The sequence below is a fragment of the Scyliorhinus canicula genome, chromosome 3, assembly GCF_902713615.1.
Source record: "Scyliorhinus canicula chromosome 3, sScyCan1.1, whole genome shotgun sequence".
NCBI classification, from domain to species: domain Eukaryota; kingdom Metazoa; phylum Chordata; class Chondrichthyes; order Carcharhiniformes; family Scyliorhinidae; genus Scyliorhinus; species Scyliorhinus canicula.
Genome location: NC_052148.1, coordinates 68,693,844 through 68,721,003, shown reverse-complemented (window position 1 = coordinate 68,721,003; position 27,160 = coordinate 68,693,844).

Sequence of the window (27,160 nt, the reverse complement as noted above, 5' to 3'; positions counted from 1 at the left end):
AGATTAATTTTCAAACTCTCAGCATGACTAAACTTTTTGTCCACAATAAATCATTTGGCTGCAAATTTCGTTAGAAAATGAAATATAATTATTTATTATTGATGGACTGTGTCCCTGAGGAATTTGAACAGATACCAAAAGCAGAAATGTGCAGCAGTATATAATTCATTAGATGGAGATTTCCAAACCAACAGCTGTTGAGCTGAATTTAAGTTTCTTTATCAATTGATTCAATTCTCAATTGGAAGAGAATTATCTGAGGAGTCTGAATGATATAGATGGCTAGGCTCTCCGCTTTGGGTGTCATTCTGGCAGGGCTGGGTTTAGAACCATAGCAATAATACAGCACAGAAAGGAGCCATTGGACCCATTGTGTCCATGCCAAGCCAAAGACACTCAGCTGCCCTTTCTCATCTCATGTTCCTGCGCATGGCCCATAGCCCTGCACCTGACAGCACTTAAGGTGTAGATCCAGGTACTATTTAAAATAGCTTAGGGTCTCTATCTTCACCACAAACTCAGGCAGCAAATTCCAACCTGCCTTTTTGAAGCCACCCCAATCTTGATCCATTTCCCAGGATTAAGGGTCAAGACTGGCTGCAGTGTGACCATCCCTTCAGTACCAGAAGAGGTAGCTGGATAGTTAGAGGGTCTGAAGCACTCTAAAGATTGTTGCCCACTGGCCCTCAACAGAAACTGAGGCCTAATAGGGAAGGGAAATGGTGACCTAGTTGGAAAAAGAGGTTCCCTCTTCTTTCAATGGACGTCCTCTGGGACATTACTGCCATTTCCTGAGCATTACTGCAAGCTTCTATATAACAGCCCAGGAAACAATTGTGAGTGGAGGCCTGTGTGATTAGCTGGAGACTTAACACACCTGAATATGTAGCAGGTAGGATTAGAATGACCAGCAGTGGATCCCAGTTGGGCTGCAGTGTCAGGACATCCAGGCTGAGGTAGTGAGATGACAATTGGCCTCATTGCCAGAATTTTTCCTCACTCTCCATCACAATTAGACTTGTGAAGGACAATTCAGCCAAGACTTTGAACATTGTCCTGAAATATTTCAGATTTCCTGTATCCGCAGTGTTTTTCTTTTGCATGAGGCCAGCTAGGTATTCCTTGGAATGCAGAAGGTTAAGGCACGTTTTAATCAAAACGTTTAAGCTATTAAGTGGAATAGGCAGGTTAAATAAAGAGAAATCATTTTCATCGGTTGTCTCGGACTAGGCGCTGTAGTCTAAAAATGAGCAACATAACTTTCAGAAGTAAAATTAGGAAACACATCTACATACAAAGGCTGGTAAAAGTCTCAAACTCTCTATTGCAAATGGCAATTGATGCCCGATCTTGTGTTAATTTTAACGCTGATATTGATGGATTTGTCAATCACAGATATCAGGGTTATGGCAAAGTCCAGAGGAATATGTTGCGGATCAACCATAATCTCATTAAATGGCGAATCAGGTATGAAGGGTAAATGCTCTTCGGTTGGTCACAAGTTCCTGGGTTCCTAACAATGATGAATACTCATCAAGTTGCCTCTCTTCTATGTTCTGAAGACTCCAACTTTCAAAGTGCAGGGTCCTGATCCTGGTTTTTGATCGTACCAAACCCCATAACCTTTGACCTCTGGTTTCTGTGACCCTTGATCCCTCCTGACCATGTGACTCTTCCTCCGAGGCTGACGAAGACAAGGAAGTGAAGGGTGAGCAGCAGCAGCCATGGAGGAAAACGCCCGCCCATGCAGAATGGAAAGGCAGGGAGGGAATTTTCATGAGACGGCTGAAAGTGTAAGGCTGAGGTTCCTGAGGAAGGTTTCGGGCCTGGGCCAGTTTGAAATCCTGTACGAATGGTGCTGGCTGTCCTCATATTATTTTTAAATTAAACAAATGATCGATAAATTAAACATAAATGAGATGGGTTGACAGCCCTTGGTACGGCACAGGAACTAAAATAAAATGTCAAAAGGAAACTTAACTAACGAAACCAAAATGTCATTCCTGGGGATGATGATGCACCGAGCCTAATGCTCTTAACATGTGCTCTTAGCCCTTAAACAAACAATCCCTATCACCTCAGCAACTTTAAAAACATATTCAACTAATCATCTGTGGCGCTAACTATTGCACACAAAGACTCAAATCGGTACAAGAGAGGCTTTATTACAGTGAGATGCTATTCCTTCGGCTGTAGCTGTAGAATGGCATCTCAGGGAAACTTATGAATATTTATACTGCTCCCTGTGGACGGAGCTAGCTGGCAGGATCTTACCAGAAAACCTGTAATACAGGTACTATCGTACATCCCCTAATGCAAGCACACACATATATATACAGTGGTAGATCACCACATCATCAATAACATAAACATTGCCACAGGATAAATTAATCATGGTTGCTGCGAGGACATTGGAGGCTGGTCGGCCAACATCTGTGATGAGAGAAACAGAGTTAGGATTTTAAGTCTGTGACCTTTCATCTTGACCTTGACCTTTCAGGAGCTGGAGGATGTCTCAACTGGCACATGCTACGATGTGAAATGACACCTTGGAATAATGATTAAGATCACGATTACCTCGACAGCCATTGGCAGGTGTCCTGGCTTGACGCTCAAGCTGTGATTGTAGCCGGTGACATAGCTTAATGACTTTTCTCTTCGATCCCAGGGATGCACACCAAGACCAGCATCAATTGCTGCTGGAGGACCAGCGACTGGTGAAAAATTCCCAATGTTGTTGATTTTCCAGTGTTAAAAGCTGTCCACAATTGAGTGTTGCAGGTTGGCAAGTCCAAGTGTATGTCGTGAGGGATGTACTGAAGCTCATGGAAGCTGCTGCTAAGGCTCATTGGGGAAAGGCCACAGTCTCAGGTCCTCCTACCATCGTACCCAAAGTGCTTGGAATCCATGTAAAGCCCTCGAGCTATAAGCACCAGGGACTGCTTAACACAGAAAGTATATTGGAGTTATTATTTGTAAGTGCAGTGAGGCAACTAGAAATAACACATACTGTATTGCACTTTTTAAGTAATGTCGATTCGTACTGTTATGTAAAGTAATGCTACAAATTTTAAGTGTATATTGTTTTAATAAAAAGACACCTGGGGCATTGCTCCTCTGAAAAGCTCATGTTGAAGAAATGCTCCTTGAAAATCAACTGTGGTATGTTCTTCTGTGCGTCACTCTCCTTCTCTCCTCTTTTTAAAATAAATTTAGAGTACCTAATTCATTTTTTCCAATTAGGGGGAAATTTAGCGTGGCCAATCCACCTCTCCTGCACATCTTTGGGTTGTGGGGGTGAAACCCACGCAGACACAGAGAGAAGGTGCAAACTCCACACGGACAGTGACCCAGAGCCGGGATCGAACCTGGGACCTCGTCGCCGTGAGGCAGCAGTGCTAACACTGTGCCACTGTGCTGCCCTCCCTCTCTCCTTTTTAACAGCTGTTCCTGCTCTTTCATTTTTTTTATTGCCATTTATTGCCCATTCTTAGTTGCCCTTGAGAAGGTGGTGGTTCTTGAACTGCTGCAGTCTATGTAGTGTAGGTACCCCACAGTGCTGTTAGGGAGAGAGTTCCAGGAATTTGACCCAACGACAATGAAAGAATAGCGATATATTTCCAAGTTAGGGTCGTGAGTGACTGGGAGGGGATCCTCCACGTGATGTAACAAGGGCTGGGATTCTCCCCTACCCGGCAGGGCGGGGGGTCCCAGCGTGTTGGAGTGGCGTGAACCACTCCGGTGTCGGGCCGTCCCAAAGCTGCGGAAGTCTCCGCACCTTTAGGGGACAACCCCTCACATTGAGGGGCTAGGCCCGCGCCGGAGTCGTTCCCACTCCGCCGGCTGCCGTGAACGGCCTTTGGTGTCACGCCAGCCGGGACCGAAAGGACTTCGCTGGCCAGTGTAAGTCCGCACATGCGCCGGAGCGTGAGTGGCTGCTGATGTCATACCGGCGCATGCGCAGGGAAGGGGGTCTCTTCCACCTCCACCATGGTGAAGACCATGGTGAAGGCGGAAGAAAAAGGGTGCCCCCACGGCACAGGCCCGCCTGCTGATCGGTGGGCCTCGATCGCGGGCCAGGCCACCGTGGGGTCACCCACCGGGGTCAAATCGCCCCCCCCCCCCAGGACCCCTGCGCCCGCCCACCCGCGCCACCAATCCCGCCATTAAGAGTGTGGTTTAATCCACGCTGGCGGGAGAGGCTAGTCAGCAGCGGGACTTTGGCCCATCGCGGGCCAGAGAATCGCCGTTGGGCGCCCGCCGACAGGCGTGGGGGTTCCGCCGACCTGCGCAGGAAGCCCGCCGACCAGAACGGCACGATTCCCGCCCCTGCCGAATCTCCGGGGACGGAGAATTCGGGACACGGCGGGGGCAGGCTTGATGCCGGCCCCGGGCGATTCTCCGACCCGGCGGGGGGGGTCGGAGAATCCCACCCAAGGTTTCAATACTTTCAACACACGTTTTGGTGCATGTGGAGGATCACTCGATATGTTGAGTGTGACACTTTGGTGCAGAACAACCCCTTCTACATGTTACCTGCCGCATTGGAGCTTGAGTTTCTGTGTCATACCTGTCAAACAATCATTGTCGAATTGGATTTCAAAACCCATTCTGTGCCTTGCAGAAAGAAGTCATGAAAGGGATGATGGAGATGTATTTGATGGCAAGGCAAGGCCTCCAGAGATTTGAAACGATCGCTGTGTAAATTAGTTTGTTGTGCAGGTTGGAAAATGATACATTTTGAGGAATTAAAATGCATTACAGTCACAAACCTGTTGCATTAGACAGTTGCATTGAAATATGATCCATAAAGGGATTTGCAACAGCGCAAATACTTTGAAATCAGGGCTAATGGTTTAATATATTTTCTTAACTTTTCAAATTTGCATCAATAGTGTCGAGCACAACAAGAATTAAATTCATCACTGGACCAAGGGGAATCATCTGGTTTGGAGAAGGGCAAGGCAACTTTCACAATGAATATGTATAACCAGCGCATATTTACTGCTGATGCATCGGAACAAAACACAAGTGGTGGTGAACTGTCTTCTTTAATCACTGCAGTCCATGTGGCATAGGTATGCCCACAGTGCTATGGTTTTTCCCTTGCCCAGTATAGGCATGTCACATTATGCAATTCCAGTCAACACTTTAAAAAGAATTGAACACAATTCTTTAAAAATGACTGCTGTTAAAATGACTGCTGGAAATCTTGTAACTTTCGCCATTTGGACAGTGTCAAACCTCTGGTAATTATCTAATTAAACATGGACATAGGTGTCTGTGTGTGTATGGGTGTGACTTTATTTCAAACTCTGGAAAGATTGCTGCTGAATTATTTAATTGGAAACACACTGCAAGCATTAGAAAAGATACACTTCTTCCATACAAAACATACTGGTTACAGGTAGTAAGGGAGCAAATACATTTATTCTGTCCATTGCAGTGACCGAAGAAGCAATGTTTTAATTCCAAACACGATGTTGTGTTACTTGAACGGGAACATGCTTCTGCTCTCCTTGCCCTTTTTGATGGTAAAAGTCAAGAGTCTGGAAGGTGATGTTGAAGTGTCTTAGTGAATCACTGCAGCATTTTGTAGTTGGTGCCAGTTGTGTAGCTAGTGAATGTATAAGATGGTGGATGGGGTACTTGCTAAATGCACTTCTTTGCATTGGATGGTGTTGAGTTTCTTGATTGTGACTGGAGCTGCATTTATCCAGGCAAGTGAAGAGTAGAATCATAGAATTCCTACACTGCAGAAGGAGGCCGTTCAGCCCATCGAGTATGCATTGACCCTATGAAAGAACACTCTACCTAGGCCTACTCCCCCGCCCTATGCCTGTAAATCCATAACACCACCTAACCTGCACATCCAAACCTGAAGAGTGTGGTGAACTCAGCCCAACACATCACACAAGCTTGCCACCCCCACATTGATTCTGTATACACCTCCCGTAGCCTCAGGAAGGCAGACAACATTATCAGAGACCCCTCCCACCCAGGCATTGCCTTCTTCCAGACCCTTCTATTAGGCAGAAGGTACAGAAGCCTGAAGACTCGCATCCAGACATAGGAACAGCTTCTTCCCCACAGCTGCAAGACTCCTCAATGACTCCCCTTGGACTGATCTGTTCCCTGTAAGAACCCTATTCATGACACCCTGTGCTGCTCTTGTTCATGTATTTGCTTTGTTTGGCCCCTTGTTCCGTACTGTAATCAATCACTGTTTGTCGATGTACCATTTGTCAATGTTCTCTGTTGATTATTCTTTTGTCCACTATATACGTACTGTGTACATTCCCTCGGCCGCAGAAAATACTTTTCGCTGTACTTCGGTACATGTGACAATAAATCAAATCAATCAATCAATCAATCAATCTTTGGACACTAAGGCGAAAGTTTAGCATGGCCAATCCACCTAACCTGCACATCTTTGTGCTGTAGGAGGATACCAGATCACCCAAAGGAAACCCATGCAGACACGGGGAGAAAGTGACATAGACTGTTTCAGTATCTGAGGAGTTGCAAATTATACTGAACATTGTGCAATCACCAGTGAACATCCCCACTTCTGACCGTATGATGGAGGGAAGGTCATTGTTGAAACAATTAAAGCTGGTTGGGCCTAACACCCTACCCTAAGGAATACCTGCAATGATGCCTTGGGATTAAGGTGATTGACATTTAACAACCTCAACCATCTTCCTTTATGCTTGGCTATGACTCAAGCTAGCTTTCCCCCTGATTCCCATTGACTTCAATTTTGCCACGGATCCTTGATGTCATAATCATTCAAATGCTGTCTTGATATCAAGGGCAGTCACTCTCACCTCACCTCTGGAATTCAGCTCTTTTTGACCAAAGTTTCAATGAGGTCAGAAGCTGCATTGTCCTGTGGAACCCAAACTGAGCATCAGTGACCAGGCACTTGCTGAATAGTGCAGCTTGTTAACAGTGGTCACAGTATCTTCCATCACGTTGCTGTTATTTGACTGTAGTCTTAAGGAGTGGTAATTGGCCTGATTGAGGGTATCACACCGAGGCAATTTTCCATATTGTCAGATAAATCTGAATGCTGGAGTTAGAATAACTTGGCTAGGGGAGCCACTAGCTCTGCAGTACAACCAGAATATTTTTGGGGCCAAGAGCCTTTGCTGTATCCAATTCCTTCAGACATTTCTTGATGTCATGCTGAGCAAATCTAGTTGCCTGAAGACAATGTACAATTTGTTTGTTGGTTTACTGATGGCAGAATGTTAACCTATCCTGTTCCATGAATGTGTGTCATTGGGCTTTGATCATGCTTGGCAAGTTCAGTGGTCCACTTGTTGGTTTGTCTTGTAAACAATTGTAAAAAGACATAGCTGGTAACATCATAAATATATCATGGTGGACTTTAATCTTGCTGGCTCTGCGACAACACAATGAGCAGAGAGTTAAAAGTGGCATGGTCTTACTTCCTTTCTACCAAGCTACCTTCCCACTAGATTCAGGGCAGTATTCCAAAAGTATGCTGATTGGGTTCCAATGACATCCTCATAGTCTGCTAGAGAAGGGACTTGGCTTCGTCACCATGCATGGTAGCATTGTGGGTAGCACAATCGCTTCACAGCTCCAGGGTCCCAGGTTCGATTCCGGCTTGGGTCACTGTCTGTGCGGAGTCTGCACATCCTACCCGTGTGTGCGTGGGTTTCCTCCGGGTGCTCCGGTTTCCTCCCACAGTCCAAAGATGTGCAGGTTAGGTGGATTGGCCATCATAAATTGCCCTTAGTGTCCAAAATTGCCCTTAGTGTTGGGTGGGGTTACGGGGATAGGGGGAGGTGTTAACCTTGGGTAGGGTGCTCTTTCCAAGAGCCGGTGCAGACTCGATGGGCCAAATGGCCTCCTTCTGCACTGTAAATTCTCTAAATTCTCTAAAACCTGGCAGCAAGTGGATCAAGAACCAGAAAAGGCTCAGGAAGGTAGGTCTGCTTTATTTTTTTTGGGTTTCCACATTGGCTTAAAGTGCTGGAGTGTTCATTCAGGTTCCTGTTGCATTGATGACTTAAGTTTGATCTTTTGGCTGAGTGCAACATAGCATTTAAAAGTACTTCCTGACAAATTCCAACCTTTGGAATTGAAGGTGGGATGCTGGAGAGAACAAAAACTAAGTTAAACACTATTAGATTAATTTTCTGGGCAGGAAAGCGCAGAGTAGAAAGAAGCATCAACAGAATCACTGGATTATTCTGACACAGAAGGAGCCATTTGGCCCATCATGTCTGCACTGGCTCTCCCAATGAGCAAATCACCGAGTACTGTTCTCCTACCTTTTCCCAATAACCCTGCACTTTCTTCCATTTCAGATGATGGTCCAAATCACTTATGAACTCTTCAATTGAACCTGACTCCACCAAATTCTGGGGCAGAGCATTCCAAAACCTACCCACTCACTGCATTAACAAGTTTTGCCTCATACCATTTTTGCTTCTCTTACAAATTAATTTAAACCTGTTTCCTCTCATTCCCAATCTTTTCATGAGTGCAAACAGTTTTTATGGGCATGATTCTCCATCGTGGGGGGGGAGAAGAGGATCGGCACCCAAAGCCGTACCAGGCTCCCCGAACTGGCGCCGGAATGTGGCGACTAGGGGCTTTTCACAGTCACATGATGCAACCCCATCTCCAATGCACTGTGTGAGGGTTCTTAGCCACCCAATCCCCCCCCCCCCCCAACCTGCGCAAAGCACTAGGCTCAATCCCCACCACGCAAAAAATGCCAGCTTGGCACCCTGGCAATGCCTCTGTCAGCTGGCAGTGCCACTGGACACCCTGGCAGTGCCAGGCTGGCACATATGTGGCACTGCCAGGGTGCCAGGTTGACAGTGCAGCATGGCCATAAAATTGTGCCCAAAGTGCCCAATGTCTTATCTGAATATCATATATTAGAGATAGATTCTGCATATGGCTTCACACAAACTTTAAAGTAATGAATCAAAATCAGGATATCCTTTTAATAAAACATTTACATCTGATTGAAAACTAAACTTTAGTAGTTAAACCCAAATAGTTAAGTGAAAAGAATTAGGCAGACCACTTTCAGGAAGATTTCTAAAGGCAGTATTCTCTCATATTATCAAGGATGTTGAGTTATGTAAAAGCCTGCATTGCATGTAAGGTGCACCTTAATGTAAGGCTCAGTGTAAAGGCTAATGATGAAGTTGTGACAGGAGAGCAAGTTAATACTGCTTTGAATGAGGCTAATTTTTTCTTATCACAAAAAAGGTAGAGTTTGGGATGAGTAAGGATCTCTGCAGTACATTTCTGTTATTACTTTGGTAGCTTGCCAATCCTGCTGCAACTTAAAAATGGCCCTTGCACCTGCAATCTGGGAGAGTTTGTCTGCTGTGTTTGTCTCTTTGTACTGGTACAAGGTGAAAAAAAACCCACATTCTTGGCTATAATGTAGTTGCCTGTAGGCAGTCTGCTGTCAGAACAAATGGTTTGATTGTTTCCTTTGACAGATATGTGAGTTGGCTACTGCAAGAAAGCGTCAGAGCTATTACCTGATATGTCTGTCTCAACAAGGAGCCCTGTTTACCAGACTGACAGATGGAGAGTTGTGAGTCTGGTACCCAAGAGGCTGCCCTATTACCTGTGAAAACAAGAATTGATTGATGAGCTTCTGACTGTGAGGAATGTTTCACGTTGGGTTAGCTTTGATTAATTGTGGATGATATCTTTCTGTCTTCCAATGAAAAGAAAAGGAATACTGCAAATGCCAAAATCTGAAAATGGAACCAAAAATGCTGGAAAAAACATCAACAGTCAGTTAGCATCTGCAGAGGGAAAAGGCAAATAATGTAATGAGTAGGTTTCAGTTCACCTTTGCATAGAAAATCATGCCACTCCCCCAATTGCAGCATCTAACTGTATCTTGAATGAATTGAAGGCTTGTTCAGAAGATGTATCTGGAAGATTATTCCAGGTGCTGATGACCTTTTGCATCAATACGTATTTCCTAAATATCAACCATACAATATATTCATATAAATTCTGATATAACTTTGTGCAGCATGATTTTACATATGCCTCAAATATCTGCATTGCTGAAAGACTTTCCAGCACACGACAATGTATTATAATCCTCAGATACAGCGAACATTTGTAATTCATAATTCTTTCACCAAAATCTTTCAACATTTTTCATCTTCATCTCAACCAATGGTCGACTCTTTGAGCCATGAGGCTTGATTATATCCGAGGAAGGAATGCTCAAATTCTGATATTTTAGAAGGACTCAGCCTGCTAATTCAGCATCTTTTCCAGCCACACCACACACAAAAAATGTTGCGGTCAACAACCTGTTTAAAATGCATGAAAGGACATATCTGTCACAGCAGCCAAGAGCTATCTCTTCAAAATTCTACAAAGGGTACAAGATAGTAAAAGAGTTCATGGTGGATAACAGCCCATTTTACATCTTTCCCAATTAATATCACTGGAACTTTTATGAAGTCAAAATTACCCTTTTATTTTCCAACACAATGTACAACAGCTGGGGAGTGACCAAATTATTCAAGGTACAGAATAAGTCTAAAGCTCTGTGAATTCCTCCTTGCACTGATAACACAGTAATACATGTAATTTGTCTGGAATTTTCTGGCATATATCTACAATGTAAAAGTGCAGTTGTGCTGCTCATTTTCCTTCAAGATATTGAAATATACAGATTGGGATGATTTTTGTGCTACATGTTTGTGCCACTCGTTTATATCTTCACATCTTTACTCCTCCCAAAGAGACAAAAGACCAGTTCACCTTGAGCTCCCTGTACTTATTTGGGTTAGTGTTGCCATTTATTAACACCCCCCTCCCAAATCTTTGGAATATTAGTACTCAAAGTAACTTGATTATCATAATTGCTGGATTTGAATATGAATTTGGATTTGATTTGGATTTGATTTATTGTTGCATGCACCAAGGTATAGTGAAAAGTATTGTTCTGCGTACAGTCCAGACAGATTGTACCATACATGAAAAACAGAGGACAGATGATAAATAAGCAATGTAAATACATAGACACAGGTGTCAGGTTAAGCATATGGAACATAGTACTATTCAGGAGAGAAGATGTGTGGAGAGAGCAGTTCAGTTGATAATAGAGGGTGGGATTCTCCCTTCTAGGGACTAAGTCCCCAAGCTCGCCGGAAAACGGACGAGAATCACTCCGAACTTTTTCCTCAAAGGTCCGGGGTGATTCTCCGTTTCCAGGGAGCTAGCAGAGCCCTGGCATGTGTCCATACCTCTGGCTGCCGGTGGGACCCTGTAAGCCAGACCACGCGGCTGCACATGCGCACGGCGCCTGCAAGCGACTCCGGCATGCGCGCGGCAGCACACCTCGGCGCGGGGGCTGCCGACAAGGCAGAGCCACACAGCGGACCCGCGCGGATGAAGGTAGGTCCCACCCAGATCGCGATGGCCCACTGATCAGTGGCCCCCTATCGTGGGCCTAGCCACCGCTGAGCCCCCCTCCAGAGTCAGATACCCTCCACCCCCACCAGGACCGCCACCGCGACTTCGGGTCCCAGCTCCCGCCCCGCGGTACCACATGTAAATCACGCCGGCCTAATTTTGGCCTGTCGACCACGAAGAATCTTCGAGGGGGCCTGTTCCAACGGCCCTTGACCGGCGCCGCGTCGACCGCGTGCATGGGAATTGCGGGTCTGTGGAGAATCGCGGAAGCGCCGTCGCGCCGGATTTCTGAGAATCCCGACCAGGGTCAGTCAGGAGTCTGGTAACAGCGGGGAAGAAGTTGTTTTTGAATCTGTTAGTGCATGTTCTCAGACATTTGTACCTCCTGCCCAATGGAAGACTCCATATCCATTAAATGTGATTGACTCTTAAATGCACCCATAAACGAATTTCAGAAAATATCCCTGACACCACGACCATCCTGGGTAAGCCCTGCCCAGCAGCACGACAGAACCAACAGAGGTGGTGGCACAATGGTAAACAGTTGGGAAGGAGTTGCAGTTGGAGTCTTCAACATTGACATTGGACCATATGAAGTCTCAGGAAATCTGCAGATTACCGCCTATTTCCCGGCAACCCTCTCCGTCAGCTGATGAATCAGTACTCCAACATGTTAAATGCCAATTGGAGGAATCACAAAGTGTAGTAAGGGGCCCAAAGAATGTACTCTGGGTGGTAGACATCAACATCCATCATCAGGAGTAGCTTGTCAACACCTCTACTAACTGAGCTATCCCAGTCATAAAGGACATAGGTGGGATTTCCCACCCCTTTCCTGCCAGCAGGATCTTCCAGTCCTGCTGAAGTAGGCCCCTGTTGAGAACCCCATGGCAGCGGAATGGGAAAGCAATGCAAATTTCCATTGATTTCAGCAGGCCAGCTTTCGAGAAACCTGACATGGATGTGGTGGGTGGAATGTTGACGGGGATGGGGAGGGGGGACTGAATAACCTTGCTGCCAGACTGGGTCTGCAGCAACTAATGAGAGAACCAACGAGAGACAAAACACTACTCAATCAGTCTCTGTAAAGAATTTCTAGGTATCAGTCTGAAAATTATTCTTTACTAGGTTGAGCTTATGTTCTTTTGTCCACCTTCCTCAAGTTTAAAGATTTACCCTTTCAATTCCCTGAACTATCCGCATCTTTCCATAGGCTCAGGCGCCTTCTTCCAGGTTGCTTCACAGTGCAAGGGTCTCTGGTTCGATTCCCGGCTTGGGTCACTATCTGTGTGGAGTCTTCACGCTCTCCCCGTGTCTGCATGGGTTTCATCCAGGTGCTCCAGTTCCCTCCCATAAGTCCCGAAAATGAATGAAATGGAAATCGCTTATTGTCACAAGTAGGCTTCAAATGAAGTTCCTGTGAAAAGCCCCTAGTCGCCACATTCTGGCGCCTCTTCGGGGAGGCTGGTACGGGAATTGAACCCGCGCTGCTGGCCTGCCTTGGTCTGCTTTAAAAGCCAGCTATTTAGCCCTGTGCTAAACCAGCCCCTGCCGTGCTAAACCAGCCCCTGCTGGGCGTGCTGTTAGGTGAATTGGACATTCTTAATTCTCCCTCTGTGTACCCGACAGGCGCCTCAATATGGCGACTGAGGGATTTTCACAGTAACTTCATTGCAGTGTTAATATAAGCCTACTTGTGACAATAAAGATTATTATGATTATTACTTGACCTTGTCCTAATTTTGAAGATGCATATGTCCATGACAGTATCAGTAGAAGTGACAAGCACACAGTCCTTGGGGAGGCGATGTCCCGTCTTCACATATCCTCCATCGTGCTAAATGGGATAGACTTCGAACAGATCTAGCAACTCAAGAATGGGCATCCATGAGTTACTGTGGACCATCAGCAGCAGCAGAATTGTATTCAACCACAATCTGCAACCTCATTGCCCAGCATGCCCCCCACTCTAACATTACATCCAAGCCAGGGGATCAACCCTGATTCAATGAAGGGTGGAGGAGGGCATGTCAGGAGCAATACCAGGCATACCGAGAAATGAGGTGTCGACTGGTGAAGCTACAATATAGGACTATTGTGTGTGTGGCAAACAGCAGGGACAACACACAATAGACAGTGAGAAATCTCACAACCAATCAAACTAAGCTGAGCTCTGCAGTCCTGTCATATTCAGTTGTGAATGGTGGTGCACAACAAAACAACTAACTAGAGGAGGAGGCGACACAAATATCCCCATCCTCAATGATGGGAAAGCCCAGCAAATCAGACCAAACAATGTTGAAGCAGTTGCTACAATCTTTAGCTGGAAGTATCAAGTGGATGATCCATCAGTCACTCATTCCTCCAGATGTCGCCAGAATCACAAATGCCAACATCAGCCAATTCCATTCGCACCACATTATGAAGAAATGGCTGAATGCACTGGATACTGCAAAGGCTTTGGGCCCTGACGCCATTCCAGCAATAGTGAGCAAGCAACGTGCTCACTGACACAGTCTAGCTTCCACATGGATATTTTAGCTCTTGGTCTCATTGCAGCCTTGACCCTAAGATAGGATCTAAACTCAAGAGGTGAAGTCAGACTGATGCACTGAACATCAAGGCTGCATTTGACCAAGTGTGGCATCAGGCAACATGAGCAATACTGAGGTTTATGGGAAAACTCTCCACTGGTTCCAGTCATATCTAGCACAAAGGAATATGAGTGTGGTTGTTGGGGGGGGGTCAATCATCTCAGTCCTCGGACATCAGTGTAGGAGTTCCTCAGGGTATTGTTCCAGGTCCAGTTGTCTTCAGCTGCTTCATCAATAACCTTCCATCAATCATAAGTTCAGAGATGGCTTGTTCGCAGATGATTGTGCAATGTTCAGCACCATTCCTGACCCCTTAGATAGGGAAGCGGCTTGTGTCCATACAAGACCATAAGATATAGGAGCAGAATTAGACCATTCAGACCATCGAGTCTGCTCTGCCGCTCAATCATGACTGATGTGTTCCTCATCTCCATCTTCCTGCCTTCTCCCCATAAACCCTGATCCCCTAATTAATCAAGAAATCCCCTTATTAATCAAGAACACTGGATTTATGTTTGAGGTTCTGTTACTTACAGGGCTACAGATAAAGAGCTGGAAGATGGAATTAGACAGAATAGTTCTTTCTCAGAACATAAGAACTCGGAGGAGGAGTAGGCAATTTATCCTCTCAAGCCTGCTCCACCGTTAAATACGGTCATGGTTGTTCTCATCATGGCCTCAACTCCACCACCCTGCCCAGTCTCCATAACCTTTCAATCCATTGCCAATTAAAAATTTGTCTAACTCCTTAAATTTACTCACTGTCCAAGCATCCACCACACTCTGGGGTAGCAAATTCCACAGATTTATGACCCTTTGGGAAAAGTAGTTGCTCCTCATCTCTGTTTTAAATTTGCTACCCCTTATCCTGAGACTATGATCTTTCATTCTAGAATGCCCCACAAGAGGAAGCATCCATTCCATGTCTACTTTATCCATACCCTTTATCATCTTACTTACCTCAATTTGATCTCCCCTCATTCATCTAAACTCTAGAGAGTATAGGCCTATACTGCTCAATCTCTCTTCAGGGCAGCACGGTAGCATGGTGGTTAGCATCAATGCTTCACAGCTCCAGGGTCCCAGGTTCGATTCCCGGCTGGGTCACTGTCTGTGCGGAGTCTGCACATCCTCCCCGTGTGTGCGTGGGTTTCCTCCGGGTGCTCCGGTTTCCTCCCACAGTCCAAAGATGTGCGGGTTAGGTGGATTGGCCAGGCTAAATTGCCCTAAGTGTACAAAAGAATAAGGTTAATGGGGGTTATTGGGTTCCTGGTATAGGGTGGATACGTGGGCTTGAGTAGGGTGATCATTGCTCGGCACAACATTGAGGGCCGAAGGGCCTGTTCTGTGCTGTACTGTTCTAATTCTAATAAGACAAACCCTTCACCTCTGGAATCAATCTAGTGAACCTCCTCTGAACTGCCTTCAATGTCAGAACACCTTTCCTCAAATAAGGGGACAAAACTGTGCACAATAATCCAGGTGCGGTCTCCCAATGCCTTGTACAGTTGCAACAACATTTCCTTACGTTTATACTCAATTCCGTTAACTATTAATACCAACATTCCATTCGCTTTCTTTAATGCCTGTTGTGCATGCATGCTAGTTTTCTGCGACTCATGCATGGGGACACTCAGATCCCTCTGCACTGGAGCACCCCAAAGTCTCTACTCATTTAGATAATAAGTTGCCTTTTTTCCAACCAAAATGAATGACCTCACACTTATCCACGTTAAACTCCATCTGCCACATTTTGGCCCACTCACCTAAACTATCTATACCTATTTAAAAAGTTCTTATTTCATCATTGCAACTTACTGTCCCACCTATTTTAGTTTCGTCTGCAAATATAGAACCTTCTATCCCTGTGTTTAAGTCATCAATATAGATTGTAAATAGCTGGGGCCCAAGGACCGAAACCCTGCGACACCCCACTAGTTTCCTCTTACCATTCAGAAAAAGACCCATTTATCCCGACTCTCTGTCTCATGTCCATCAGCCAGTCTCTTGACATTCAATGACATCACCTCCTGACTCCCAAAAGCCATCTACAAGGCTAAAGTCAGGAATGTTCTTTGCTTGGATGAGCAGAACTCCAAAAACACTCAACAAGCTTGACATCATCCAGGACAAAGTAGCCTGCTTGAATGGCTCTGTAATTCACAAACATTCACTCCCTCCACCACTAACGCACAATGGCAGCATTGTGTGCCATCTACAAGATGTACTGCAGAAACTCAGCAAAGTTTCTTCGGAAGTATCTTCCAAACCCACACCCACTACCATCTAGGAGGACAAGGACAGCAGATCTCTGGGATAACCAGCATCTGGAAGTTCCCCTCCCAGTCACTCACTATTCTGGCTTGGAAATATATCGCCGTTCCTTCACTGCTGCTGGGTCAAAATCCTGGAACTCCCTCCTGAACAGCACTCTGGATGGATTCACATCACATGGACTGCATCTGTTCAAGGCATCAGCTCACCATCACTTTTTCAAGTGGAATTAGAGATGGACAATAAATACTGGCCTAGCCAGCGATGCCCACATCCCATGAAAAAATAGGACCAGGATTGTTTGGTCCCACCCATGGTAGGAGTCGTCACGGGTGGAATGGAAAATTTGACAGACCAGGCGCGGATATGCCGATTTTGGGCAGCAGCATCTGGTCCCACGTTGGGTGGGAACAGAAAATCCCTGCCATTATGTTTTGAGATTTGCAAGCAGAGGCTGGTTAATTATAGTCAACATTCTGCGTACTGTTAGCAACCAAATGGAAATGCTTTTTGATGTGAAGTGCCAGTTGCTGTTATGTATTGCCTATGTACCTGGCATCGCACCAGCACTGAAATTCATCTTCCACAATACTCATCTGTGTGTCAGGCAGAACATCTTTTTGACTTGCCGGCAAAATGTTGTTCGTGTAAAATATTACTCGTGTTGCTACTGCATAGCAGCAGCCTGAAATGGCTAGCTTCATATCTTCCTCAAATTTTTCATATACTCTACAGTCCAGAGTAAACTGAGGTTAAATACACACAGAACAATTTTTTTATTTTTAGTCGGGCTCACCTACCGTTGCTGGAACCTACATTGACTCAAGGCCCTGTTCTCTAAAAGTAGAACTAACGGGCTGGATTCTCTGGTTTTGAGGCTATGTCCGGAGGAAGTGTCCAGTTTTACAATGAAAATGTCAGCGCCGCCTCCACATTGATGCTTCGCCTAGTGGGGGTCTAGCAGCTTCACCACGTGAAGCCTTACCTGCAGATACGGATGGAGAATTGCCGGGTCCATGGCCACGCATGCACACGGCAACGACCTGCGGCGGCCGCGCTGTACAACATGCCGCTGGCTGCGCACAGACCTGGCCTGCTACATAGTGTCCCCCTGTAACCTCCCTTGCACGCCCGCACCACCCCCCAACAGTCCCCCCAGCACGCGGCAAAACCCCCTGGCCAGCGGAACAGCTCCCCAACCCCCCGTCCTGACTGGACAGTCCGCAGCCGTCACGCGAGTTTCCCGTAAAGTGTGAGGACACGTGACAGACGTTGTCGGGAATTCGGCCCATCGGTAGCGGTGCAGTAGGAGACCATCCCAACGGTGTGTGGCGTACTCAGCGTTTACACCATTTTTGAGGGAGCGGAGCATCCAAAAAGCAGCACCACCCCCCGATTTAGGCGTAAAAACAGATTCTCCAGCCAATGTGCCTTTTTTGAATTAAACAAAAGCATTGAGCAATAGTTACTGTTGCATTCTCATGGCAATGCCTCACATGAGTGGGCAACAACATGGCAGATAGAGTATAATGTAATGACGTGCAAAGTTATTCGCTTTGGTTCTAAGAATAGAAAAGGAGAATATTGTTTACAAGGCATGAAACTTGTAAGCATTGCTTTTCAAAGGGATGCAGGAAGTTAGCATGCAGGTACGGCAAGCAATGAAGAAGATACTCCCCATGTTCGCCGTCATTGCAAGTGGTTTGGGGGAGAGGAATAAAGAAGTCTTGCTTCAATTGTTTTGATGAGACCTGAATAAAAGACCTTCTTCTTGGGCAGTCCCTCAGGGTCATGGATGACTTGCTACCACTTTGGAGAGGTGGGTTCTGCAGTGGCTGAATAGTCCAATCCTGGATCTGCAGACTCTGCCACAGGTTTATGAGGTGGTGTTTGATCAGGTGGGTGGGTAGGATGCTCTGGGTTTTCCACCCTGTGATGCCCAAAGTCATTGGTTCTTTCGTGCTTCTTCTCCAGTTTGTGTGTTCTAAGGAAACTTATTTCCACGGGTCGATGGGGATGTTGTATTTATTTAGGGAGGCTTTCAGAGTGTCCTTGTAGCGTTTCCTCTGCCCTCCTAGTGATGGCTTGTCATCGCAGAGCTCGGAATTGAGCACTTGTTTCAGGAGTCTTGTGTGGCCTGCCCATCACAGCGGAACGAGCGTAACTAGTGGCTCACTACTGGGGATATTAGCCTGGACGAAGATGGTCACATTGGTACACCAATCCTGCCAGAGGACTTGCAGGATTTTGGGGAGGCAAGGTTGGCGATACCTCTCCAGGGATTTGAAGTGTTTGTTGTACGTTGTTCGTATTTCTGATACATACAGGAGGGTGGGGACCATAGCTGCTCTGTAGACCATGGGCGGGATTCTCTGATCCTGAGGCGAAGTGTTGATGCCATCACGTTGCCCGACGGCGTCAACATGGCCTCAGGATCAGCAATTCTGGCCCCTACAGGAACCATAGGGAACCAGGGCGGTGGAACCCGGCGGGAACTCAGCCGGTCGATCGCGGAGAATCGCTGCGGGTGCCTCATTCAACGGCCCCTGATCGGCGCCGCGCCGACCACGCACATGCGGCTGCTGCTGATTCCCCGGTCTGCGGAAATTGTGTCCTGGCGCCGCGGGTCTGCGACCCCATTCTTCACCCCCACGCATAGCGCGATTTTGGCGTGGAGGCTCGGACAATACCGGCCCTGGTATTCTTCAGCCACTCCTATCACGTGCAGGATGAAAGCATTGCCAGAATGTCACATTTTGCAGCAATACTAAGTGGAGCTGGGAGATAAAACAGCACAAGAAAGAGCGAGACTGAGAGCGGAGCAGGGAAGATAAAAGAGTGTGAGAAAGAATTGGAAGATAAAAGAGCAAGAGAAAGAGCGAGACTGAAAACAAAGCTGGCAGATAAAAGAACGCGAGGAAGAATGAGTCTGAGAGCAGAGCAAGAGAGGTAAAAGAGTGTCAAAGGAGTGAGACTGAGAGCGGAGCCAGGAAGATATAACAGCATGAAAAGGAATGAGACAGAGAATGGAGCAGTGGAGGTAAAAGTATGTGAGAAAGAGGGAGACTGACAGTGGAGCCGGGAAAGACAAGCATGAGGAATAGTGAGACTAAGAGCAGAGCCAGGAGTTAAAAGAGTGTGAGAAAGTGCAAGACAGGGAGCGGAACCATGGAGATAAAAGAGCTGGGAGGTAAAGAGCGTGAGAAAGAACGAGACTGAGAGCGGAGCTAGGAGAATAAAAGAGCGCGAGAAAGAGAGAGATTGAGAGCAGATTCGGGAGTTAAAAGAGTGAGAGAAAGAACAAGACTGAGAGCAGTGCCAGGAAGCTGAAAGAGCGCAAGAAAGAAGGAGACAGAGAGTGGAGCCTGGAGAATAAAAGAGCGCAAGGAAAAGTGAGACTGAGAGCGGAGTCAGGCAAATAAAAGAGGGCAAAAGCGGATGTGACTGAGTGGAGCGGGTAAGATAAAGGAGCATGAGAAAGAGCGAGACTAAGAGCAGAGTGCTAGCTTGCCGATTGGAGCTCCTGAGGTGATTTCAGGATTCGAAAGTGATGCGGGACAAGTGAAAGGAATGGGTGACCACCATGCTGAGCAAGAGGATCAGGCAGGTACATAGAACATAGAACATAGAGAAATACAGCACAGAACAGGCCCTTCGGCCCACGATGTTGTGCCGAACTTTTGTCCTAGGTTAATCATAGATCATAGAATTTTGGACACGAAGGGCAAATTATCATGGCCAATCCACCCAACCTGCACATCTTTGGACTGTGGGAGGAAACCGGAGCACCCGGAGGAAACCCACGCACACACGGGGAGGATGTGCAGACTCCACACAGACAGTGACCCAAGCCGAAATCGAACCTGGAACCCTGGAGATGTGAAGCAATTGTGCTATCCACAATGCTACCATGCTGCCCTTAAGAACAAATTAATCTACACTCCATTATTCCACCATAATCCATGTACCCATCCAATAGCCGCTTGAAGGTCCCTAACGTTGCGGACTCAACTACTTCCACAGGCAGTGCATTCCATGCCCCCACTACTTTCTGGGTAAAGAACCTACCTCTGATGTCCCCCCTATATCTTCCACCATTCACCTTAAATTTATGTCCCCTTGTAATGGTTTGTTCCACCCGGGGAAAAAGTCTCTGACTGTCTACTCTATCTATTTCCCTGATCATCTTATAAACCTCTATCAAGTCGCCCCTCATCCTTCTCCGTTCTAATGAGAAAAGGCCTAGCACCCTCAACCTTTCCTTGTAAGACCTACTCTCCATTCCAGGCAACATCCTGGTAAATGTCCTTTGCACCTTTTCCAAAGCTTCCACATCCTTCCTAAAATGAGGTGACCAGAACTGCACACAGTACTCCAAATGTGGCCTTACCAAGGTTTTGTACAGCTGCATCATCACCTCACGGCTCTTAAATTCAATCCTTCTGCTAATGAACGCTAGCACACCATAGGCCTTTTTCACAGCTCTATCCACTTGAGTGGCAACTTTCAAAGATCTATGAACATAGACCCCAGGATCTCTCTGCTCCTCTACATAGCCAAGATCCCTACCATTAACCCTGTATTCCGCATTCATATTTGTCCTTCCAAAATGGACAACCTCACAATTGTCAGGGTTAAACTCCATCTGCCACTTCTCAGCCCAGCTCTGCATCCTATCTATGTCTCTTTGCAGCTGACAACAGCCCTCCTCACTATCCACAACTCCACCATACTTCGTATCATCTGCAAATTTACTGACCCACCCTTCAACTCCCTCATCCAAGTCATTAATGAAAATCACAAACAGCAGAACTGATCCCTGTGGTATGCCACTGGTAACTGGGCTCCAGGCTGAATATTTGCCATCCACCACCACTCTCTGACTTCTATCGGTTAGCCAGTTTGTTATCCAACTGGCCAAATTTCCCACTATCCCATGCCTTCTTACTGTCTGCATAAGCCTACCATGGGGAACCTTATCAAATGCCTTACTAAAATCCAAGTACACTACATCAACTGCTTTACCTTCATCCACATGCTTGGTCACCTCCTCAAAGAAGTCAATAAGACTTGTAAGGCAAGACCTATACCTCACAAATCCGTGCTGATTATCCCTAATCAAGCAGTGTCTTTCCAGATGCTCAAAAATCCTATTCCTCAGTACCCTTTCCATTACTTTGCCTACCACAGAAGTAAGACTAACTGGCCTGTAATTCCCAGGGTTATCCCTATTCCCTTTTTTGAACGGGGCACAACATTCGCCACTCTCCAATCCCTTGGTACCACCCCTGTTGACAGTGAGGACGTTAAGATCATTGCCAACGGGTCTGCAATTTCATTTCTTGCTTCCCATAGAGTCCTTGGATATATGCCCTCAGGCCCGGGGGACTTGTCTAACCTCAAGTTTTTCAAAACGCCCAACACATCTTCCTTCCTAACAAGTATCTCCTCGAGCTTACCAGTCTGTTTCACATTGCCCTCTCCAACAATATGGCCCCTCTCGTTTGTAAATACTGAAGAAAAGTACACGTTCAAGACCTCTCCTACTTCTTCAGACTCAATACACAATCTCCCGCTACTGTCCTTGATCGGACCTACCCTTGCTCTAGTCATTCTCATATTTCTCACATATGTGTAAAAGGCCTTGGGGTTTTCCTTGATCCTACCCGCCAAAGATTTTTCATGCCCTCTCTTAGCTCTCCTAATCCCTTTCTTCAGTTCCCTCCTGGCTATCTTATATCCCTCCAGCGCCCTGTCTGAACCTTGTTTCCTCAGCCTTACATAAGTCTCCTTCTTCCTCTTAACAAGACATTCAACCTCTCTTGTCAACCATGGTTCCCTCACTCGAACATCTCTTCCCTGCCTGACAGGGACATACATATCAAAGACACGCAGTGCCTGTTCTTTGAACAAGTTCCACATTTCACTTGTGTCCTTCCCTGACAGCCTATGTTCCCAATTTATACACTTCAATTCTTGTCTGACAGCATTGTATTTTCCCTTCCCCCAATTGTAAACCTTGCCCTGTTGCGCGCACCTATCCCTCTCCATTACTAAAGTGAAAGTCACAGAATTGTGGTCACTATCTCCAAAATGCTCCTTCACTAACAAATCTATCACTTGCCCTGGCCCATCACCAAGTACCAAATCCAATATGGCCTCTCCTCTGGTCAGACAATCTATATACTGTGTTAGAAAAGCTTCTTGGACACACAGCACAAACACCACCCCATCCCAACTATTTGATCTAAAGAGTTTCCACTCAATGTTTGGGAAGTTGAAGTCACCCAGGACTACTACCCTATGACTTCTGCACCTTTCCAAAATCTGTTTCCCAATCTGTTCCTCCACATCTCTGCTGCTATTGGGGGCCTATAGAAAACTCCCAACAAGGTGACTGCTCCTTTCCTATTTCTGACTTCAACCCGTACTACCTCAGTAGGCAGATCCTCCTCGAACTGCCTTTCTGCAGCTGTTACACTATCTCTAATTAACAATGCCACCCCCCGCCTCTTTTACCATCCTCCCTAATCTTGTTGAAACATCTATAACCAGGGACCTCCAACAACCATTTCTGCCCCTCTTCGATCCAAGTTTCCGTGATGGCCACCACATCGTAGTCCCAAGTACCGATCCATGCCTTAAGTTCACCCACCTTATTCCTGATGCTTCTTGCGTTGAAGTATACACACTTCAACCCATCTCCTTGCCTGCAAGTACTCTACTTTGTCAGTGTTACCTTCCCCACTGTGTCACTGCACGCTTTGGCGTCCTGAATATCGGCTTCCTTAGTTGCTGGACTACAAATCCGGTTCCAATTCCCCAGCCAAATTAGTTTAAAACCCTCCCGAAGATGACTAGAAAACCTCCCTCCCAGGATATTGGTGCCCCTCTGGTTCAGATGCAACCCGTCCTGCTTGTACAGGTCCCACCTTCCCCAGAATGCGCTCCAATTATCCAAATACCTGAAGCCCTCCCTCCTGCACCATTCCTGCAGCCATGTGTTCAACTGCACTCTCCCTTATCCTAGCCTCGCTATCACGTGGCACTGGCAACAAACCAGAGATGACAACTCTGTCTGTCCTGGCCTTTAACTTCCAGCCTAACTCCCTAAACTTGTTTATTACCTCCATACCCCTTTTCCTACCTACGTCATTGGTACCAATGTGCACCACAACTTCTGGCTGCTCACCCTCCCCCTTCAGGATCCTGAAGACACGATCCGAGACATCCCTGGCCCTGGCACCTGGGAGGCAACATACCTTCCGGTAGTGTAGGAATCTTCTGTGGCGATTCCCCTGAAAAACAGATCCTGTTGGGGGGAATGACCTCATAGGGGAAATCATTGACAGCAAAATGCGTTGCCCCATGTTTAGTTCTGTTACACAGGAGAGGAGTAAAAAGTGTGGGAATGCAATAATTATGGGGGATTCAATTGTAAATGGAGTGGATAGATGATTCTGTAGCTGCAATTGAGAGTCTAAGATGGTATGTTGCCTCCCTGGTGCTAGGGTCAAGGATGTCTCAGAGCGGCCAGAGGACATGCTACGGAGGAGGGGGGAGGGTGAAAAGCCAGTGGTTGTGGTACACACTGATGAAAATGACAAAAGCATGAAAAAGTCCAAAAAGCAGAATGTAGGAAGTTAGGAAATAAATTGAAAAATAGGACCTCAAAGGTAGTTATGTTTGGATTAGTATGGAATAGAATAGAATAAAGCCCCCAGGTGATTGGTATGAAATGACATTCCCCAACATTGTACATGCCTCCCCGACCCAGTCTGAAGTGCAACTGCAGGCGAAGAGGACAAGAAGGCTTCCTCCACCCTCTAAGACAGAGGGACTTGCAGTTTTGAGGTGAGCGATGTTGTAACCCGCATGAGACCCATGGGGATGACCCAATCGATCTTCACATGGGGTACATGGAATACGCACTCCTCCATTGAGGGGCAGGGGCCCAACAGTGTGATTATTAATTTCCTGAGATAAAAGTCGACCCAGAAGGGAGCCAGCACCTTTGGATGGCCACGGCTGTGACTAGGCGTACTCTTCACCACTGGGCAGACTTACTGTGATTCATGGATAAAATTCTTGGATGTACCTTTTCGGGGCTCCTCATTGAGTACCATAAAATGTGGAAAAGACAAGCCTTCAGGCTTTGCGCCTTGACATGTAGAGCATTTGCAATAAACTGGATGAATTATTCACACAAATAGATGTAAATGGGTATGATACAGTTGGAGTTACAGAAACTTGGCTGCACGGTGACCAGGTAAGGGAATTAAACATCCAGGTGTATTCGGTATTTAGGAATGACAGACAAAATGGGAAAGGAGGTGGGGTTGCATTCCTGATTAAAGAGGAAATTAATGCATTTGTAGGAAAGGATATTAGCTCAGAAAACGTGGAACATAGAACATAGAACATAGAACAGTACAGCACAGAACAGGCCCTTCGGCCCTCAATGTTGTGCCGAGCCATGATCACCCTAGTCAAACCCACGTATCCACCCTATACCCGTAACCCAACAACCCCCCCTTAACCTTACTTTTATTAGGACACTACGGGCAATTTAGCATGGCCAATCCACCTAACCCGCACATCTTTGGACTGTGGGAGGAAACCGGAGCACCCGGAGGAAAACCCACGCACACAGGGGGAGGACGTGCAGACTCCACACAGACAGTGACCCAGCCGGGAATCGAACCTGGGACCCTGGAGCTGTGAAGCATTTATGCTAACCACCATGCTACCCTGCTACCCTGAACCTGTAAGGGTAGAGCTGAGAAACACTGAAATGTTAATGGGATTTGTATATAGACTCCCAAACAGTAGTGGCGATGTTGGGTATGTCATTAAACAGGAAATTAGAGATGCATGTGATGAAGGAGCATCTGTAATTATGGATGATTTTAATTTGCATAGAGGTTGGACAAATCAAATTAGTAACAATACTGTAGAGGGGGAATTCTTGCAGTGTGTACAGTGGTTTTCTGAACAAATACATTGAGGAACCAACTGGAGAACAGGCCATTCTAGACTGGGTATTGTGTAATTAGAAATAAATAATTGGTAATCGAGTTGTGTGAGGCCCCTTGAGGATAAGCGACCATGATTTACTAGAATTCTTCACCAAGATGGAGAATGATGTAATTGTTTCTGAGACGAGGGTCCTTAATCTAAATAAAAGAAACTATGATGGTATGAAGCGTGAGTTAGCTATGATGGATTGGGGAACATTGGCCGGGATTCTGCCCCAACCGCCGGGCGCCAAAGAGTGGCGTGAACCACTCCGGCGTCGGGCATTGTCCGCACTTCCGGGGACTAGGCCGGCACTGGAGTGGTTGGTGCAGCACCAACCGGCGCCGAAGGGCCTCTGCCGGCCGGCATGAGTTGGCACATGCACGGGAGCACCAGCGTGTTCTGGCGCATGCGCAGAACTGCTGCCGTGATCCCGGCACATGTGCAGGGGGTTTCTTTTCCGCGCCGGCCATGGCAGAGCTTTACAGAGGCCAGCGCGGAGGGAAAGAGTGCCCCCACAGCACAGGCCTACTTGCGGATCGGTGGGCCCCAATCGTGGGCCAGGCCACCCTGGCCCCACCTCCCCCCCCCTAAGGGCCGGAACCTCCCGCGCCCCGCCGAGGACTCCGCAGGCCACACTCAGAGCCAGGTCCCACCGGTATAGACCTTACGTATTTCACGCTGGCGGGACCGGCCGAAAATGGGTGGCTGCTCAGCCCATCGGGGCGCAGAGAATCACCGAGGGGGGGGGGACTACCAACGGCCCCTGACTGGCGCGACTTGATCCCCGCTCCCGCCTGAAAACCGGCGGCGGAGAATTCGGCAACCAGCGTCGGAGCGGCGGGGTGGGATTCACGCCGCCGCCCAGCGATTCTCCGACTCATTATTTCAGAGGATGATGGTGGATAGACAATGGAAAACATTCAAAGAGTGCATGGTGAACTGCAACAATTGTTCATTCCACTCTGGCACAAAAATAAAGTAGGAAAGGTGGCCAAACTATGGCTTACAAGGGAAATTAGAGATAGTATAAGATGCAAGGAAGAGGCATACAAATTGGCCAGAAAAAACAGCAGACCTGAGGATTGGGAGCAGTTTAGAATTGAACACTGAAGACCTAATCAATAAACCCTTGTTTGATGTGCATCAAAACCCTGATACAATAGTTCACAAAAAGAAAACTGGCGATGAGGAACGGATCAGAAGAAAGAGAAAAAAATTATTTTTCGAAAAAATCGTTGGAGTGGAGGAGCTTCAAAGATCTATCGATCAATTGATTGACAGAAGGTCAAGGGTTGGTTTCTCCGTTGGCTGACGCCAAAACCGCAAAATGCACTTTGGAGGACAACAGGTCCTGCGCCAAAATTGCGGTGGGTGCCGAATTGACATCAAATCGCAATTCTCCATCACCTCAACAGCGGCGTCAATGTGGTTCGGAACGGAAGCACAGTAGATACCGTTTACATGTCATTAGTGGGCCCAACCACGTACTCTCCAGGGCCTCTGCGATTCTCTGCCTCCAATGGATGAGTTCCTGACGACGTGGTTCACTTGTGCTTGTAAAAACTGTGAAGCCAGTATTGTGGGGGATGAGGGAGAGAGAGGAAGTAGGACACAGAGACGCGTGACCGTGGGCTTCCGGGACAGTCACTGGCCAGGCTGGTTGGGATGGGGCATCCTGCTCGTCATTGCAGCCCTGGGTGATGCCCTGTCGCTGTGTGAGCTGGAGCTGCTTGAAGAGGAGGAAGCTGCAGTAGCAAAGCGTGCAGCAGTAGAGCCCACAGCAGCAGTGCATGCATCAACAGAATGTGCCGCAGAGG